Raw genomic sequence first — 7,184 nt, 5'->3', positions numbered from 1 at the left:
GTTTGGGAAAAGTAATGATTTCAAAGGAATGTTTTAAACCTACTGGATCCATCCAGGAGTTGCGTTAGGTCATAGTTCAGCCCACCATGTCTCCGTCTAATCTTCTCGCTTATACTGTGCGGTACTTCTTTGCGGTTTGCCGGGAAAGCACATCTCATTTACTCAGGTTTTTGCTTTCAGTAAAGTACAATCGTATACGGTGAGGGCATCGTTTATCCTTCTTTTCTCCTCCATGGATCCCGGATAATGGAATATAATGTGCTGCGGATTCTCGGACGTCGGAAGACTCGTCTAATCCGAAACGATGCAAATACTTCCTGTAACTAAGCTAAGTAGACTTTTCGAAGTCATCCCACCGTTGCTGTCATCTCCTATGGATTTATTTCCACCCCTCCCCCCTTCTCTAGTATAGCTAGCGCGCCTTGTTCATTTTACGATCCTTGTAGATCAATACCGTGCTGGCACAATGCCTCACCTGGTGCTGTCCTATCTTTCATTGGAGCCTGGCCATAGTAGCCAATTAAGAGCTTTGTTCGGGATTTTGTCTAATCCTTGAAGCTTTTTATCTCCAATTCTTCTGCGGATCCCCCTCAGGAATCAATATGTCGTCCTGTTGGGCTTTTAGATGGAGTCTCTCATCTAGATGCAGCGGAGAAATGGTTATAATTATTTTGAACAAGAACTGCGAGCACGTAACTTGGAGTGATTTTGTCCACGTATCTTGTCCATTACAACCCTGTAGCAATGCCCCACAAATTCGTTTTGGCATTGAAGCACATATAGCCTTCTTGAGGTTACTCCGGAGACCTCGATATTCTTCCTCCAGCTTCCGATGCCCCGGTTTCATTCTTGTCCTTATGTAAAGTCCTCTAGCTCGCAGACACGATGATTTCAACAGAGAGAACTCCCGGTTCAACCAATAGTTCGGTTTTCTGTCGCGGTGCTTATGACATCGAAGCATTGTAGCGTTGCCTTCATTATATGTTGGCGCAGTTGGCCCACCATTTCCTTCGTTGTTGCTTTCCGACGACGACCTTCTTTTAACGCCGCATGGAATGTCTCCTCCTCAAAATTCTTTTCTTTGGTAGAGCCGCCAACCATCCTTGCTTTTTTACTTCCAGTGTGCCTTTGGTTGTGGTTTCCAATGTCGAAAGGGCCTGCTGGTCGCTGACCCACCAGCTCTTCCTAAAAGGATCCGGTGTAGATCTACCACTACCATTACTGAGGCATCGCGGTCACCGGATGTCCACGGCCCTATAGTGGAAGGGCCAGGCGCTCATTATACAGAATGAAAATATCCTAGCACTGCTTCAAGGGAGGCACTGGTTTGCTAGAGAAAAATATATATTATAGCTGCCATCAAGTAAACCATGTGCCTGGAATAAGTTTTCTAATCAGCAAAAATAAATGAAACCAACTTTATCGGCTTTGAAAATATGAGCGAAGAATTATGCATTCTAGACCTGTGAAGTAAATTTCAATCAGCCTTATAAATGCTAGTATCCCAATAAAGGCGACTACAGAGTTGGAACGAAACACCTAAGCGGCAGTAGAACGAACCCTTGAAGCTTTCTCCAAGTATGGCATCAAAATCATGCTAGGAGATTTCAACAGCCAAGTGAAGAAATTTGGCACTACTTATCACAACGAACAGCGAAATATCTTGCTAGTAGTGTTGCATAAAATGGTCGTTGGAAGTACCTGCTTTGCGCGGAAAGAAATTTAGAAACAAATGTGTGTCTCTCCAGACGGAACTATTTGCAACCAAATTGACCACGTTTCAGCCTTGATTAATGTTAGAACAGGGAACCATGACACCACCATTTTGTTTAAATGGTGCTCCGCGCTCGACTTTACAGATAGGAGAAGGAATCTTGAGAAAAAAAATAAAAGGCCTGTGAACTTGAGAAGTGTAGGGAGCAACCGCTTCAGGCCCGGAAGTTTTACCAACGAGTTTGTGAAATGAAGCCATATACATCTTGGTATTCTTCTTGCCAAGACAAAGAAGGAAATCTGCTTTCCGACAGTGTGGGCATATTGAAACGATGAGTTAAGTATTTTGCTGAATTGTCAGACGCAGAAGGAATTACAGTAAAACTGGAAAGGGGTGTCCGGATAGCTGAGTGGTTAGGGCATAAGGCTGTCATATGAAACGCTGCGTTTCAAATCTCACTGGTGGCAGTGAAATATGTATCGTGATTTGACGTCGGATACCAGTCGACTCAGCTGTGTATGACTATCTGAGTCAAATCGAGGTAATAATCTAGGTCGGGCGTAATGCTGACCACTTTGCCTTCTATAGGCTAACACAATCATAGATGACCCAATTGGATTGTTGCGCCGATGATTATTATTATTATTATACATAAAAAGGAAACATCTCATACCTAAAAAGAGATATGAGTGTAGCAATTATAGAACTATCACGTTACTGTGTACTATTTATAAGATATTCTTCGATATTTTACTACACCGAATAACCCTAACCCACTACGTCAAGAGTATATTCAAAAACCTTCATGGTATGGGAAAGTAACCGGATCGGACGGTAATTTGAACATTTTGTTGGACAACCTTTCTTTTTCCATATTGCAACAGTTGTACTTTCTTGCCAATCAGACGGTCTTCTTTCTTCCTGAATAACCCGATTAAAGAATTCATTGAACCACAGTGTTGGGTCCCACTTCTTCGCTTTCCAGGGCTCAGATGCGATGTCGTCAAGTCCTGTGGCTTTCCCCGATTTCATTCGTTTTATTGCCTCCTCGACTTCAGTTGCGCTGACAGTTAAGCCCTTGGGTGTTTAACGTAGGTACCTGTCGTGGAGACTTAATCATATGGTCCTCTTCAGACACGGATTGATTTTGTGACCACAATCAGAGCCACGCTGAGACAAGCAACAACGGTACCAGTCTATACCAAGTGCATGGCTTAACATTCATACTGGTGGATGCAAGAATTACCTAAATCTCTACCGAACTAAGGAGTACGGCTCCCGTGTTGAAACGCAACACCACGCCGAGGCCCGAAGGTCTCTTCTCGCTTGAGCATAACCACAATCCCCATGAAACTCCCACTAGGGGGCTTACCGCGAATAATCGAGCTGTACTCACATACAACGGGAGTTCACCCGAAGTATGAGAGTCCAGGGGCTATCCCGGTTCCCATGGTACCAGTATACCCCTGGTAAGGTTTCGTGACCAATTTGCCACTTCAGATGAGTCCCCATGCAGACTCGGGCCTGATCGCCCTAATTAAGCCTTGGAGCATTCGCCTACTGCATCACGGCCGGCAAGCCAATGCGATACAGCGTTTCCCGGTGCCACCACGTGGAGGTTCTCCTCGGCCACTTAGTTTTGGTTTGGTCGACAGGGTTGCCGATGATGATATAGTCGTCAGCAGGCACGTGATAAGTCTTTTTATCGAGAAGTTGCCAGAAGGCACCTTTCTCGGCATCAGGTCGACCTGTCTGTGGTGTGTACGCGGTGAAGAAGTAGATAGTGTGATCAGCCGATATAATGGTGATCTTCATCAGCCGATCATCAAATCGTTTGACTTCTTTAATGGCATCACGGAAACCCTCTGAAATGGCAATGACAACTTCATATTGAGTGTGTGGGCTACCAAAATAGAAAAGTTTTTGTAGTCCTTTTTACCGCGTTAGGGTTCAATGTCGCAGCTTTTGGCACCATACCATCGGGCGCAGATATCAATGCGCCTTTTCCGAAGGGCTCTAGCGGGTGCCTCGGTCTTTCCAGTTAGGGTGCCAACATTTAGCGTGCAGACACGGATTTGTTTTGTTCGGACTAACTTGCTTACATCCTGACGCCGTCCATGCGTCAAGAACCCTTGCCCATTTCTCGACAGGACCGGGGCCCGTCCTGTTGCGTCGACTGAGGTGGACGCCCTAGCATTTTTCCGAGGTTTGTGACTCAATCCTATCATTCTGTTTCTAACGACATTGTATGTGTTTTCTTGGTCGGCGGTTTTCTGAAAATGTGATTATGTCCGCAATCCCAAAATTAGTTCTCGAGTTCAAGCAAGAAATGCTCAAGTCAGCAGTGGCTGCCAGCAACCATTCTTCCCTTTTGGTGGTTACGAGAGATTATTCAGAATGCACAGATTGGGCATATAAGTTCTTGCTATATCCTCGTAGCACAACAATTTCGAACTAATTTTAGGATCCACGACAAATACTGTAAAGTATGGTGTCGTCATATCTGCGACACTGCCGCTGTGTAAGGTAAGGTATTTTGTTAGAGCTTTGAGCGTAATTATTCACTCCGTTGCTTAATCTAAACAATAGTGACTTTGAATCTTCGAAATCTGACCTCGATCTCGATGACATATTGGCCCATAGCAATTCTGCCGTCTAACCAAATTTGTTACAAGGGCTATCCAATGTTTGCTATGGACTTCCAAGTGCATGTATGGCTGCGCTGTTAGTTGTCTTTCCAAGTCCCAGTATATATATGTGCGTCGTTAGCCTATTTACACTAGATCACACTCAAGACAGTTCAGTCGTAGCAGCGGCCGCGTGCAAACGTGGCTCTCCGAACCTGAAGGTGGAAATTATCTCGGACTGAGCATCGAGGAACCAGAGCCGACTCCGGTCGGCCGGAAGCCGCAAAACAACATTTGGACTTCTGCGGAGTCCATCATTATCGGCCGACGTTTGTCAGGTAAATATTCAGTGATTATTTTTTATTTTTTTCCCCAGGATGTCGACCTGGGTGAAGGTAAAGAGGAAGAAGCGTGCTACCACGCCGCTCGAAGACGACGCCACGGAGGACATCGACAGCGTGGAGAACGAAGATCAAGCGCCAGCAACCTCTACGGACCGGAATGACCCAGCAGTGCGGATTCAGTTCCTGATGGCGCACATTCAGCGCCTAAATTTAACAATCCTAGAGCTTAGGAAAAAGGTGGACGAGGCGGAGTGTGCACGGACTACTCCAGCCACTTCCCAGCCCGCCTCCAACGAACCGTGCACGTCGAAGGCTATGTCAGCGAGCACCGCCACCGCGAGTACCGCCGACAACAGCACCGTCACGTCGAAGCCAGCAGCAGCAGCCAGCAACAGGAAAGTGCGGATTCCGCCAATTATTCTCTGCGAAGAAGAGGCAGCACTGCCCACCATCATTTCGGAGCACCTCGAGTCGCTCCCTGACAAGTACACTCTAAAAAAGAGTGGCGGTAAGACCAAAGTGCTGTTGAATTCACTGAGTGACTTCAACGAGACACGGGATTACCTGGCGAGGAAGGAGAAGAACTTCTTCTCCTACACCCCGAAGAGTTTAAAACCGGTTAACATGGTTATCCGGGGCTTGCATCGGTTCCATCCGAGAACCGATGTCATGACCGCCGTCGCGCAGGCCGGCTTATCTGAGGCCACGGACGTCAGGGAGTATGCGACGAGACGCTCTCTACGAGAGAATCGTTCGCTCGACCTCTGGCTGGTAACATTCGCACCAGGCTTCAACACGGCGAAGCTCGCCGCTGTGAAAACGCTTCTTAACACGCTCGTTAAATTCGAGCCTGTTAGGAACAAAGAAATAATGCAGTGTAAGAACTGCCAACGGATCGGCCACGCTGCGATCAATTGCAGCATGCCCTACAGGTGTGTGAAGTGCGTCACTTCACACGCGCCAGGCAAATGCCTTAAAGCGCGGGAGGAGAAACCCACCTGCATCAATTGTGGTTCGACAGAACATCCTGCGAACTATAGAAAATGTTCCGCCTTCTTGAATTTTAAGAAGGGCGCTGGTCACCATCATTCCACCAGAATAAACCCTGGCGTTTCCTACGCCCAGGCTATCAAAGGCATCCCGTTGAGGAAAAGCCAGCAGACACCTGCTCAGACACCAGCCTCTAATGCCCACGAGGTCATTAGCAGCAAGGCGCAGGAGCTGTTTAATTGCAGCCTGCCGGAACTCAGTCGCCAAATAAAGGCCTTTTTACCAGCCCTGTCCAGTTCCAAGGACATCTGGGATCAAAGGCTACAAATGATTGCTTTTGTGGCGTCAATCTGCAAAGATTGAAGCTCCATTAGCAGTCCACTGACGGCTCCAGAAATGGAATTTAATTGCCTGGCCTTACCCTGGTAAGTCCAGCAAGTAGCTTTTAAGTACTTTTAGCCGTAAGAGGTTTTTTATTATCTTTCCTCTTCTGTCTTTCCTTTTATGTTTTAGGTAATATGTTCTATTAATTAGTTAGTCTAGTCTGTAAACTTTTTTCTTTTAGGTTATAACTTAGATAAGAGTTTCTCCTTAAGTTTTATTTCATGTTTTTTTTTTTTATTTAATCACCATCTGTGTCTGAAATTCTGTTAGGCTAAGGTTTATACAAATAAAAAATTGTGTTTCTTGAAAAAATTGTGTTTCTCTATTTACACTAGATGACGGGAGTGCGCGGAAGGCGTCAGTTTCATTGCTCAAGTTTAGCTTTGACCAGCCGTCCGATGGTACATGCATACATCAGAAGTGAATTTATTAAGGGTGTGTACATCTAGTGAACCCGCCGCTACAAGAGGCACTAGTTTTACCTATAGCAGGCAATCCTACAGGGCCAAAATCGCACGCAGGTCTTCTGATATTGAATTCTACGCTAGCTTGGAGTTACCGTGAACTGCTAAATATTTGATTGATAGTGCGGATTTCCACCATTGATAATGTGATTAGCTCCATAGCTACCCCGCTTTACTTTATTAATTAGTCCAATCTTCCTAGCGCTCATCGTGAATCCGTTTCGTAAGTACCAGCTCTGGATCACTTGCAGAATTGAACTCTGTTGTTGCATACTGACTCCGCAAATTGGTCGATCGCTGCAACGGCCAGTTCGTTCATAAAAGTTTGCGCATGAGAAGAATCCAAAAAATTAACATGACGTGCAGTTCTTCGCTCCGTATTGAAGATCGTGCCAGAATATTTAATTACGTTCGCCTGCAAGTGAACGCAGTCTCACTTCTACTTGGGCGAACTCAGCCATCGCTGGGTTTGACTCATTACTCTCTTCAAACTTTTCTCAATGCGTCCCAATTGGATGTCATAAAAGCTGTTTGTACTTGGGCTCCCAAGTCGCAAACCAATTTCCACTCAATTCTCGTACCAGTCATCGTTCAACGACCTCCCCTCTTACGAAACCACACACACTCACACTCGATTCCACGGTGAACTGCAATTCGCCTG

The sequence above is a fragment of the Hermetia illucens genome, chromosome 1 (assembly GCF_905115235.1).
Source record: "Hermetia illucens chromosome 1, iHerIll2.2.curated.20191125, whole genome shotgun sequence".
Classification (NCBI taxonomy): domain Eukaryota; kingdom Metazoa; phylum Arthropoda; class Insecta; order Diptera; family Stratiomyidae; genus Hermetia; species Hermetia illucens.
The sequence above is the reverse complement of the archived record's forward strand: the minus strand, read 5'-3'. Positions refer to the sequence as shown.